The 13,995-nt window shown below is 47.9% G+C and overlaps 1 pseudogene; it reads left to right on the plus strand.

Moving 5' to 3' along the window:
• LOC137537176 (uncharacterized) overlaps positions 1-13,995 on the plus strand; it is an 84,879-nt pseudogene that overhangs the window by 20,153 nt on the left and 50,731 nt on the right.

A 13,995-nucleotide genomic window follows, 5' to 3' on the forward strand; every position in this document is an offset into this window, starting at 1 on the left:
GCCCTACTTCCGTTCCTCGCAAACTTCCGAAATGCCATTCATTTCTTTCAGCAATGGAAGCAGGTCATCCTTTCTTCATCTCCATGCAGTAAAATACCGTGTCAGTGTGAGAGGGCCCTTAGGTTGGGAATGTTTGTGCTCTCTCCAGTCCCCAGTCCTGCATGGAGTTATCCACCCCCTCTGGTAAGCCCCTGGGGTTACATTACAGTGCATTAGCATGTTCCATCCTCCAGGCAGAATGGTACCTTGGTTAAACAAACTTAGCATGGAAGCCGTGCATGATAGCGCATGATGGCATAAGCAGGCAGTCCAAGCTATGCAGTGACATGGAAGCTGTGTATGATAGCGCATGATGTGTATAAGCAGGCAGTCCAAGCTATGCAGTGACATGAAAGCTGTGCATGACAGCACATGATGGTATAAGCAGGCAGTCCAAGCTATGCAGTGACATGGAAGCTATACATGATGGCACATCATGGTATAAGCAGGCAGTCCAAGCTATGCAGTGACATGGAAGCCGTGCATGATGGGGCATGATGGTATAAGCAGGCAGTCCAAGCTATGCAGTGACATGGAAGCCGTGCATGATAGTGTATGATGGTATAAGCAGGCAGTCCAAGCTATGCAGTGACATGGAAGCTGTGCATGATGGCATAAGCAGGCAGTCCAAGCTATGCGGTGACATGGAAGCCGTGCATGATAGCGCATGATGGTATAAGCAGGCAGTCCAAGCTATGCAGTGACATGGAAGCTGTGCATGATAGCGCATGATGGCATAAGCAGGCAGTCCAAGCTATGCAGTGACAGGGAAGCCGTACATGATAGCGCATGATGATATAAGCAGGCAGTCCAAGCTATGCAGTGACATGGAAGCTGTGCATGATGGGGCATGATGGCATAAGCAGGCAGTCCAAGCTATGCAGTGACATGGCAGCTGTGCATGATAGTGCATGATGGTATAAGCAGGCAGTCCAAGCTATGCAGTGACATGGAAGCCGTGCATGATAGCATAAGCAGGCAGTCCAAGCTATGCAGTGACATGGAAGCTGTGCTTGATAGCGCATGATGGCATAAGCAGGCAGTCCAAGCTATGCAGTGACAGGGAAGCCGTACATGATAGCACATGATGATATAAGCATGCAGTCCAAGCTATGCAGTGACAGGGAAGCCGTACATGATAGCACATGATGATATAAGCAGGCAGTCCAAGCTATGCAGTGACTTGGAAGCCGCGCATGATGGCATAAGCAGGCAGTCCAAGCTATGCAGTGACATGGAAGCTGTGCATGATAGCGCATGATGGTATAAGCAGGCAGTCCAAGCTATGCAGTGACATGGAAGCTGTGCATGATGGCATAAGCAGGCAGTCCAAGCTATGCAGTGACATTGAAGCTGTGCATGAAAGCGCATGATGGGATAAGCAGGCAGTCCAAGCTATGCAGTGACATGGAAGCTGTGCATGATAGCGCATGATGGCATAAGCATGCAGTCCAAGCTATGCAGTGACATGGAAGCCGTGCATGATGGCACATGATGGTATAAGCAGTCAGTCCAAGCTATGCAGTGACATGGAAGCCGTGCTTGATAGCACATGATGGCATAACCAGGCAGTCCAAGCTATGCAGTGACATGGAAGCAGTGCATGATGGGACATGATGGCATAAGCAGGCAGTCCAAGCTATGCAGTGACATGGAAGCAGTGCATGATGGGACATGATGGTATAAGCAGGCAGTCCAAGCTATGCAGTGACATGGAAGCCGTGCATGAGGACATAGGCAGGCAATCCCAAAATGCTGCCAGAAACGCTCCAGTGGCTCCCGGCCCTTAAAGTTCAGATAGCGGCTTTGGGTGTGTATTTTGATGTTCCTTTCACTTCAAACTCCTTAATTAAAAGATTTATTAGGGTGGTAAAAAGGAAGTCAGTGGTGAAGTAACCTACTGAGCCCCCATGGGATCTAAAGTTAGTTTTAAATTCTATTATTGAGCTTTCATTTGAGCCATTTGATCAAATTTCTATTAAGGATTTAGGGCTCTTTCCCACTAAGACGTTCCGTTAGATGCGACGTTAAGGTCGCATAACGTGCCCCTAACGCAACGCATGTGAGCTTTGAAGTTGGAAGTTATATAGAGCCGCGTTATGCGGCTCTTGATGCGTCCATGATGCATACTTTTTGACGCATACTATCGGACCAATGCGGGAAATTAAAAAAAAAAAAAAAACAGTACTGAGCATGTGCAAACTTCCGAACGCAGCCACATACGAGTATAACGCACAGCACGCTGCACTTTCATTTACCGTGCTGCGTTATACTCCAACGCAACGTGGTCACTGTGAACAGCCCATTGATTTTTCAGTGCTGTGAGTTGGGCTGCATTACAGGCTGTTCTAACGTGTGCCTGTAACGTCCCACTGTGAAAGCAGCCTTAACATGCAAAACTTGTTCTTTGGTGGCAATTACCACAGCCAGACGTATTGGAGAAATTCAGGCTCTTAATATCAGACCACCTTTTATGTGGGTTCTGGGGATAGGGTTAGATTTAGATTATTGCCCTCCTTTTGTTTATCCCTTAGCTGGATAGTTGGCTGGAAAGTGTACTGGTTAAGGGCTCTGACACAGGAGATCAGGGTTCAAATCTTGGCTCTGCTCGTTCAGAAAGCCAACACCCATTCAGTAGGAGACCTTGGGCAAGACTCCCCAACACTGCTACTGCCTATACAGCGCGTCCTAGTGGCTGCAGCTCTGGCGCTTTGAGTCCACCAGGAGAAAAGCGCAATATAAATGTTCTGTGTCTGTGTCTTTTCTTCAAAAGTCATGTCAGATTTCCACAAAGAACAGGAAATTATCATTCCTTCCTTCTGTTCAAATCCTTCTAAAAAAAAAAAGAGGAAAAATTGAACTCGCTGGATTTGAAAAAGATGATTGTGTTATGTTTAGAGAAAACTTCTACATGGAGGAAGGAAGATTATTTGTTTATTCATTTTCAGGGTTTGTTTATTCAGTTTCAGGAAAAGGGATAAACGCATCAAAAAGTACACTAAGTAATTGGTTGATGTTATGTATACATAAAGCATCTGAAATCGCAGGGAAGCCAGCTCCTGAGAATATAAAAGCGCATTCCACTATGGCTGTACTATGTGCAGGTGCAGAGCACTCCCAGCAATGGGAGCAAGACAGGGGAGCGCACCTGGCCGGACTGCACCTGCTCCGACTGGCCCTGACTGGAGGATTTTCCAGGGCTAGTTGCGGCAGAACAGAGTGGCAGAGAGGACAGCATGGGAGGGATCAGGCCGGAGGGGGCTGGAGGAAGTCCCAGGTATGTATGTGTTTTGTAATTGCTCCCTCTCAGGTACACTTTAAAGTGCTGTCAGCAGTGGTCCCGCTCTGAGAGGAGGTAATATTTACTTCTCCTGATGGACCTGTCATGGAGGCAAGTGGAAGCCAATAATTACTCTTACTGGTAATTTGTTTTCCACGTAGTCCAACACGACAGGTGGATATACCCACCCTAATTATGTTAAGTATCCTACTGATACAAGGTAATATTTTATGAGGTTAGAGAGTAAGAGGTGCTATTTATGTCTGTAACCATTACAGGCCACACCCACCACCTCCTCCTCTACTACCAGCAGCAGGCCACACCCACCACCTCCTTCTCTACTACCAGCATCAGGCCACACCCACCACTTCCTCCTCTACTACCAGCACCAGGCCACACCCACCACCTCCTCTACTACCAGCTCTACCAGCACCAGGCCACACCCACCACCTCCTCCTCTACTACCAGCACCAGGCCACACCCACCACCACCTCTACTACCAGCACCAGGCCGCACCCACCACTAGAGTTGGGCCGAACCTCCGATTTTAGGTTCGCGAACCGGGTTCGCGAACTTCCACGGAAGGTTCAGTTCGCGTTAAAGTTCGCGAACCGCAATAGACTTCAATGGGGATGCGAACTTTGAAAAAAAAGAAAATTATGCTGGCCACAAAAGTGATGGAAAAGATGTTTCAAGGGGTCTAACACCTGGAGGGGGGCATGGCGGAGTGGGATACACGCCAAAAGTCCCCGGGAAAAATCTGGATTTGACGCAAAGCAGCGTTTTAAGGGCAGAAATCACATTGAATGCTAAATGACAGGCCTAAAGTGCTTTAACCTCCCTGCCGGTTATCCCGAGCTCAGCTCGGGGTAACCTGCCGCGGAGGATTCCTCAGGCCCTGCTGGGCCGATTTGCATAATTTTTTTTTGTTACACGCAGCTAGCACTTTGCTAGCTGCGTGTAACTTACGATCGCCGCCGCTCCCCGCCGATTCGCCGCAACCCGCCGCGACAGAGGGTGTCCCCCCCCCCCGAGACCCGTGCGCTGCCTGGCCAATCAGTGCCAGGCAGCGTCGAGGGGTGGTTCGGGACTCCCTCTGACGTCACGACGTCGATGACGTCGGTGACGTCATCGCGCCCGTCGCCATGGCGACGGGGGAAGCCCTCCTGGAAATCCCGTTCAGAACGGGATTTCCGGATGGGTATATGCGCCGGCGGCGATCGGCGCATTCGGGGGGACGCCGCAGGGAGGGGGGAAGCATGTAGCTAGCGCTAGGCTAGCTACATGCTAAAAAAAAAAAAATAATGCGAAAAAACACCCTCCCTGCCGTGCGCAGCATTTTTTTATAACGGCAGGGAGGTTAAAACATCTTGCATGTGTATACATCAATCAGGTAGTGTAATTAAGGTACTGCTTCACTGACACACCAAACTGTTCACTGAACAGAACAGGTATACAGTGGTGGGTTCATAGAACAGAACAGGTATACAGTGGCGGGTTCACTGAACTGAACAGGTATGCAGTGGCGGGTTCACTGAACACAACAGGTATGCAGTGGTGGGTTCACTGAACAGGTATGCAGTGGTGGGTTCACAGAACAGGTATGCAGTGGCAGGTTCACTGAACAGGTATGCAGTGGTGGGTTCACTGAACAGGTATGCAGTGGTGGGTTCACTGAACAGAACAGGTATACAGTAGCGGGTCCACTGAACAGAACAGGTATACAGTGGCGGGTTCACAGAACAGAACAGGTATACAGTGGCGGGTTCACTGAACTGAACAGGTATGCAGTGGTGGGTTCACAGAACAGGTATGCAGTGGCAGGTTCACTGAACAGGTATGCAGTGGTGGGTTCACTGAACAGGTATGCAGTGGTGGGTTCACTGAACAGAACAGGTATACAGTGGCGGGTCCACTGAACAGAACAGGTATGCAGTGGCGGGTTCACTGAACGCAACAGGTATGCAGTGGTGGGTTCACTGAACAGGTATGCAGTGGTGGGTTCACAGAACAGGTATGCAGTGGCAGGTTCACTGAACAGGTATGCAGTGGTGGGTTCACTGAACAGGTATGCAGTAGTGAGTTCACTGAACAGGTATGCAGTGGTGGGTTCACAGTACAGGTATGCAGTGGTGGGTTCACAGAACAGGTATGCAGTGGTGGGTTCACAGAACAGGTATGCAGTGGTGGGTTCACTGAACAGGTATGCAGTGGTGGGTTCACAGTACAGGTATGCAGTGGTGGGTTCACAGAACAGGTATGCAGTGGTGGGTTCACAGAACAGGTATGCAGTGGCGGGTTCACTGAACAGGTATGCAGTGGTGGGTTCACTGAACAGGTATGCAGTGGTGGGTTTACAGAACAGGTATGCAGTGGCAGGTTCACTGAACAGGTATGCAATGGGCTCACTGAACAGAACAGGTATGCAGCCAGGAACAAGCTAAGCCTAACTAATCTTTCCCTATGAGAGACAGTCTGCAGCAGCTCGCCCTACTCTCACTAATGCAGGCACACGAGTGACCGTAATGGCCGCCGCTGCCTGCCTTATATAAGGGGGATGGGGCTCCAGGGGCTAGTGTAGCCTAATTGGCTACACTGGGCCTGCTGACTGTGATGTAGAGGGTCAAAGTTGACCCTCCATGGTGCATTATGGGGCGAACCGAACTTCCGCAAAAGTTCGCCTGCGGGACGCGAACGCGAACCACTGAAGTTCGCATGGAACCGGTCGCAGGCGAACCGTTCGGCCCAACTCTACCCACCACCTCCTCCACTACTACCAGCACCAGGCCACACCCACCACCTCCTCTTCTACTATCAGCACCAGGCCACACCCACCATCTCCTCCTCTACTACCAGCACCAGGCCACACCCACTACCTCCTCCTTTACTACCACCTTTACAAGCACCAGGCCACACCCACCACCTCCTCTACCAGCACCAGGCCACACCCACCACCTCCTCCTCTACGACCAGCTCTACCATCATCAGGCAACACCCACCACCTCCTCCTCTACTACCAGCTCTACCAGCACCAGGCCACACCCATCTCCCCCTCCTCAACTACCAGCTCTACCAGCACCAGGCCACACCCACCACCACCTCCTCTACTACCAGCTCTACCAGCACCAGGCCACACCCACCACCTCATCCTCTACTACCAGCTCTACCAGCACCAGGCCACACCCACAACCACCTCCTCTACTACCAGCTCTACCAGCACCATGCCACACCCACTACCTCCTCCTTTACTACCAGTTCTACCAGCAGCAGGCCACACCCACCACCTTCTCCTCTACTACCAGCACCAGGCCACACCCACTACCTCCTCCTCTGCTACCTGCTCCAACACTATGGAACGCCCTAAAACTCCAACACAATGGTTCCCTACCACACCTCACACACCTCCATTACTGTACACACATCCTATGGATCCGAGTGAACTTGTCTTGCCTAATCTCTATGCTCCCATCCAGTGACTAAGCATTACCTTGTACTCATACTGTGCTGCGTGATCTGGTTTGCATGTATTCCTGTATTGTCTTGTTGCTGTATGTCGCTCCTAAATATTGTCTGTAACCTTAACTAATGTCCAGTGCTGCGTAATAAGGTGGCGGTGGTGACAGACCTTAGTCCGTTATTAAACTGGCTAAGGTCCCTAGTAAATAAATAAATTGGCAGAGGTACAGATTAACCGGAAATAATGCAGTTGATTCCACAAACAAAAACTGCAGTTAGTCTCTTCAACACTAGATGGAGATCGTACACACAGGAAGTGATGTACCACAGCAGGAAGAGAAGTTGCAGGAAGTTTGTGAAAACACGCGGCTGGAAGAGGTGATTGTGTGACTCTTATTATATATTGGGCAGAGCAGAGATCGGGGTGGACATACTTGTTATATATTGGGCAGAGCAGAGGTCGGGGTAGACATACTTGTTATATATTGGGCAGAGCAGAGGTCGGGGTGGTCATACGTGTTATATATTGGGCAGAGCAGAGGTCAGGGTGGACATACTTGTTATATATTGAGCAGAGCAGAGGTCGGGTTGTACATACTTGTTATATATTGGGCAGAACAGAGGTCAGGGTGGACATACTTGTTATATTGGGCAGAGCAGAGGTCGGGGTGGAGATACTTGTTATTCATTGGGCAGAGGTAGGGGTGGACATAGTTGTTATATATTGGGCAGAGCAGAGGTCGGGTGGACATACTTGTTATATATTGGGCAGGGCAAAGGTCAGGCGGAAATACTTGTTATATATTGGGCAGAGCAGAGATCGGGGTGGACATACTTGTCATATATTGGGCAGAGCAGAGGACAGGGTGGACACGCTTGTGTATTGGGCAGAGCAGAGGTCGGGGTGGACATACTTGTTATATATTGGGCGGAGCAGAGGTCGGGGTGGACATACTTGTTATATATTGGGCAGAGCAGAGGTCGGGGTGGTCATACTTGTTATATATTGGGCAGAGCAGAGGTCGGGGTGGACATACTTGTTATATATTGGGCAGGGCCGAGGTGGGGATGGACATACTTGTTATATATTGGGCAGGGCAGAGGTAGGGGTTGACATACTTGTTATATATTGGGCAGAGCAGAGGTCGGGGTGGACATACTTGTTTTATATTGGGCAAAGCAGAGGTCGGGGTGGACATACTTGCTATATATTTGGCAGAGCAGAGGTCGGGGTGGACATACTTGTTATATATTGGGCAGAGCAGAGGTCGGGGTGGACATACTTGTTATATATTGGGCAGAGCAGAGGTCGGGGTGGACACACTTGTTATATATTGGGCAGAGCAGAGGTCGGGGTGGACATGCTTGTTATATATTGGGCAGAGCAGAGGTCGGGGTGGACATACTTGTTATATATTGGGCAGAGCAGAGGTCGGGGTGGACATACTTTGTTACAGAGGAGGTCAGTGCGGAGCTGTGACTGGCTGATCTTGTATGCCATGGAATACTGAGCCCATAAGATCCTTTAGGAGCAGCTACCACCTCCAGCTGGTGCATCCCACATATGCACACTCTCTGTATTACCTTATCTGGATTTCTATTACTTCTTATGCTATAAATCATGCATCTAAATACACCTGTTATCATCTGTGGTTATTACTGCAGTCACAGGAGGTTTATGTCCCGCAGAGGGAGAGGTTGGAGTCTGCACAAAGATGATGGCTGGTGGGTCACAGCTAGGGGGTGGAGCCATGTATTAAGGGGTGTGGCTGATAGAACAGGCAGAAGAGATGGAGGCTGCAGTTGGAGTGGGGTTGGGTGATCTCTGCTGCTTTGGTCCTGGTATTGGCACTGTCCCAGCTGGGAGGTTTGTTGCTGCGCCTCTTGGAGGGTTTGGGGTTAGTAGGTGATGGACAGGTGGGCTCAGGTATGGTCAGGATATGGAGCTGCATTCCCATCTGCGTACGAGAGGATTCGCCGTCGGAGACTTGGGCTCAGGATACAGCCGGTACGGCGTATCCTGCTGTCCCGGCGACGTTAGATACTATTCCCCCTCTAGGTCCACATGGATAGTGGGGAATGAAATAATTCGGCTTCCAACAATTGCTAGAGGACGAATTATAGCGTTTTATAAGTAAGTTCAGCTCCGTCTTCTGACGGCGCTGAAGTTACTCATTGCTGCGACCAAATCTCCTGCGCTGGATTGCCAGTGTTCAGTCCCATCTGCCTAGTTCATCAGGTGCCAGAGCCATAAGTAATGATAATTTATAGCTAATTAGCTGCAGGCCTCTGCTCCTATCTTCCTCTGTCTCCAGCTGTTCTCTCCTCATATCCTCATCCATCTACCGCTGCCGGCACTGCTGTAACCTCCCAGGAATGTGTGCATGGAGAGGAGGAGAGAAGCACCAGATGATGAGCAAGGCACACTGGAAGAGAGGACTGTGGTACTGAATGTGCAGGAGAGCACAGCTTATGGGATATCATCACCCTCTAGCAAATAATGTTCTTTTCTGTGCTCTGTTTATTACTACCAATATCTTACAGCTATAATTTGTTGTTCTTTTCAGAACTAATGTCTGAGCTCAAAGAACAAGAGACATACGTGAGGAGTGATCAGCAGTCTATGGAGGAGGGTGACATGATGGGGGCAATTAAGAAGGAAGAAGAAGAGACATATGTGAGGAGTGATCAGCAGTCTATGGAGGAGGGTGACATGATGGGTACAATTAAGAAGGAAGAAGAAGAGACGTATGTGAGGAGTAATCAGTCTATAGAGGAGGGTGACATGATGAGGACAATTAAGAAGGAAGAAGAGGAGACTTATGTGAGGAGTGATCAGCAGTCTATGGAGGAGGGAGACATGATGAGGACAATTAAGAAGGAAGAAGAGGAGACATATGTGAGGAGTGATCAGCAGTCTATGGAGGAGGGAGACATGATGAGAGCATCTAAGAAGGAAGACGTTATTACAAGGATGCGTGTCGGTGAGTGATAAACATTAGATATACAAAATACTTATATATATATAAAACCCACTCCCGTGCCACCTTTCTGCACATCCCTTAGTGTCCTCTGGCCTCTTTTCCACTATAATAAACCTGTTACATTAATGTGTGCTAGAATGTACTTCTGTCCCCCCCCCCCCCCTCCATATCACCGCTCAACTCATCACCTCTGACTCTTCACTGCATCCAAAAATTACAGCTGAACACAGAAAACGTGATGACAGTGCTCAACAAAGCCCGCAAAATCATGAGGACAAGCGTGCTCCCTGCCTGAGTCTCTAGAAGGGTGTAAGCTGGGGGGTGTTCTGTAAGACGCATGGCCACTAGTGCTGCAGACAAATCATGACAAGTGTGCTCCCTACCTGAGTCTCTAGAAGGGTGTAAGCTGGGGGAGTGTCTGTAAGATGCACGGCCACTTGTGCTGCAGACAAATCACGACAAGTGTGCTCCCTGCCTGAGTCTCTAGAAGGGTGTAAGCTGGGGGGGTGTTCTGTAAGATGCACGGCCACTTGTGCTGCAGACAAATCATGACAAGTGTGCCCCCTGCCTGAGTCCCTAGAAGGGTGTAAGCTGTGGGGTGTTCTGTAAGATGCACGGCCACTTGTGCTGCAGACAAATCATGACAAGTGTGCTCCCTGCCTGAGTCCCTAGAAGGGTGTAAGCTGTGGGGTGTCCTGTAAGATGCACGGCCACTTGTGCTGCAGACAAATCATGACAAGTGCGCTCCCTGCCTGAGTCTCTAGAAGGGTGTAAGCTGGGGGGGGGGGGGGGTGTCTGTAAGACTCACGGCCGCTTGTGCTGCAGACAAATCAGGACAAGTGTGCTCCCTGCCTGAGTCTCTAGAAGGGTGTAAGCTGGGGGTGTTCTGTAAGATGCACGGCCACTTGTGCTGCAGACAAATCATGACAAGTGTACTCCCTGCCTGAGTCTCTAGAAGGGTGTAAGCTGGGGAGTGTCTGTAAGATGCACAGCTACTTGTGCTGCAGACAAATCATGACAAGTGTGCTCCCTGCCTGAGTCTCTAGAAGGGTGTAAGCTGGGGGGGGGGGGTGTTCTGTAAGAAATCTCTGAGACAGCTTTCTGTATCCTTCCCCTAAACCATGATGGTGAACGATCTTTGTCTTCAGGTCATTTGAGAGTTGTTTTGAGACCCCCATGTTGCTACTCTTCAGAGAAAATTTAAAAGAGAAGGAAAACTTACAATTGACCCCCTTAAATACTCTTTTTCATAACTGGATTCATCTGTGTATGTAGGTCAGGGGTCACTGAGCTTACCAAGCCAATTTGAGTTCCAATAATTAGTTCTAAAGGTTTTGGAATCAATAAAATTGCAACAGTACCCACATTTATGCACCTGCCTAATTTTATTTAAACAATTATTGCACACTTAATTTTACTTCTCAAATATTACTGCGTGTCTCCTATAAGATATATTTAACTGACATTTTTTGTCGTAACAACCAACGATTTATACAGGAAAATCATGACGATTAACATGGTTGCCCAAACGTTCGCATCCCACTGTATGTAATGCTTAAGTCATGAGTGCCACTATGACTATTATATAATATAAGAGAATGTTGTGCCCACCCTTCAACACTGGGTGATGGTGTGAGTCTATAGCCCAGAACATTATTCTTCATGAAGACTCTATGCCTCTGGGTTTCCCTTCCCCCTTCTGTGCTCTGAAGTTATATTTTACTGTTACACGTTAGTAATTAGTTTAACTGCCTAAGATAAGTTTCCTCCTCCCAGTACTGACTGGGTGTTGCTGGGCAGTAGACCTCAGCTGTTCGTCCGTGTATATATTTACACATCAGTAAGTTAGTTAGTAGCCTTTCTCTTAGCAGATAGTGAAGAGTAGGCGGGGGTTTGGGTAATAAGCTACTCTACGAGTCGTTAGACGTAGAAGGGTGGGAGTTGAGGGATAAGGGAGTTCGGTAGGTCACGGTTCATAACCGCTTAAGATAATGTTTATTTCTAATATTTTGCTCTTCTTTCCAACTTTTCTCTCTACCTTTGCCCTCTCTTGGGCACAACTGCTTCCGAATTGTTACATGTATAAATATTTTACAACTTCTGATGCCATGGCAACTGCACATCAGGTAGATCTGCCATCCAGCTTGACCTGCGTTTCATGGAATGTTCCGGGTCTCAACTCTAAATTTAGGAGAGCTTTAGTTTTTAACTTCTTAAAAAAAAATATCATCCTCCTATCTGCATTTTGCAGGAGACTCACTTAATCGGTAGAACTATAATGGCCTTAAAAAACCCATGGGTGGGGCATTACTTTCACTCTACATATTCTACTCATTCTAGAGGGGTTTGTATCCTATTACATAAATCCTTACACATGACAATACAGCAAGTCAAGCTGGATACCTTCGGCAGATCTGTATTAATACAAGCAATTCTTTTTGAGGCCCCCTTCATTATAATTGGTTTATACCTGCCACCCACTGGAAGAGTTGAGCTTTTAAATGACCTCATTACCATAATTACTCAATTACCACTGGCCAAAATCCTATGGGCTGGAGACTTCAATGTAGCTCCCAACCCAACAATTGATAGACTGACCTATACTGGACCAGAAAGATCCAACCTAGCTGCATGGGCAGAAACACATTCTTTAACCACTTAAGCCCTCAGTCGTTTTCACTTTATGCATCCGAGCAATTTTCACCTCCCATTCATTAGCCTATAACTTTATCACTACTTATCACAATGAACTGATCTATATCTTGTTTTTTCCGTCACCAATTAGGCTTTCTTTGGGTGGTACATTTTGCTAAGAGCTACCTTACTGTAAATACATTTTAACAGTAAGAATAAGAAAAAAACTGAAAAAAATCATTATTCGTTTTCGGCCATTATAGTTTTAAAATAATACATGCCTCCCTAATTAAAACCCACGTATTGTATTTGCCCATTTCTCCCGGTTATTCCACCATTTAAATTATGTCTGTATCACAATGTATGGCGACAATATTTTAGTTGGAAATAAAAGTGCATTTTTTCCATTTTGCATCCATCATTATTTACAAGCTTATATTAAAAATAAAAAAAAAGAAATATTTCATCTTTGCATGGATATTTAAAAAGTTTAGACCCTTCGGTAAATATTTTTTTTTTTTTTTTTTTACATTTAGATGTAGTTTTACTTTTTGGCCAAAAGATGACAACCTTGAGTTTGTTTACATGACGTCACGCTAAGCGCAACATGTACGCTTAGAGGGACATAGGAGGCAGAAAAAGCAAGGCTTCCAAGAGAAGCTGTCACTTTTTCTGCGGGGGAGAGGAATCCGTGATCGTGCACCATGGCCCGATTCATTGATTCCTGGGCTAACGATCCGCGGCCGGGAGCGGGCGTGCACGCGCGTGATCAGCCTCGGGAGCGCACATGTCCTCCTTAGGGCAAAGTGGTTAATAGATGTGTGTAGATGGAAACATCTGAGTGAAACTAGATACACCTGCCCTTCTACTGCACATAAAACTTTATCACAAATAGATCTCATTTATACAACAGATGATATATTGCCAATGATTCAAAAGGTGGACATACTCCCTAGTGCAGGGGTGACAAACTCAAACAAAGTGGGCCGAAATCACACACTGGCACCTAGCCGTGGGCCAACCTTACTGTCTACTGGCCACCTTCCTCCCTCATAAAGTTCCCAGGGATCTAATGGCCCCCCTGCAACCCTTATACAGTTCCCTGGTGTCTAGATGAGACCGCCACCCTCCCCTATACAGTTCGCTGGTATTTAGTGTTTCCTCCCTACCTCCCTCTTGTGTCTTTACTGGTGTTCTAGGGCTTCACCTCCAATATTACTTCTCTGGTGGTCTAGAGTGGGCCAAACATAATGCAAAGTGGGGAAACCACTTGAGGGCCAGATTTGGCCCACGGGCCGGAGTTTGACATGTATGCCCTAGTGGTATATCAGATCACGCTCCTGTATGTCTCACATTAAACTTTGAAGGTGTCCTGAGGACTAGGTCATGGCGGTTATCCAGATTCTGGATCTCGGAGCCATTGGTAGATGCTGCTGTCACTAACAAGACTACACAAGTCTTCCAACTGACTAGAGGTACTAGACGGGTTTCCCCTTTCACCGAGTCTATTTGCCTTGGCCATCGAACTGCTAGCAATCATGATGAGACACTCTAATAGCATTGTGGGATTGAATCTGACTCTGTCCAGATGACGTCCTCCTA

Source organism: Hyperolius riggenbachi, chromosome 10, assembly GCF_040937935.1.
Source record: "Hyperolius riggenbachi isolate aHypRig1 chromosome 10, aHypRig1.pri, whole genome shotgun sequence".
NCBI classification, from domain to species: Eukaryota; Metazoa; Chordata; class Amphibia; order Anura; family Hyperoliidae; genus Hyperolius; species Hyperolius riggenbachi.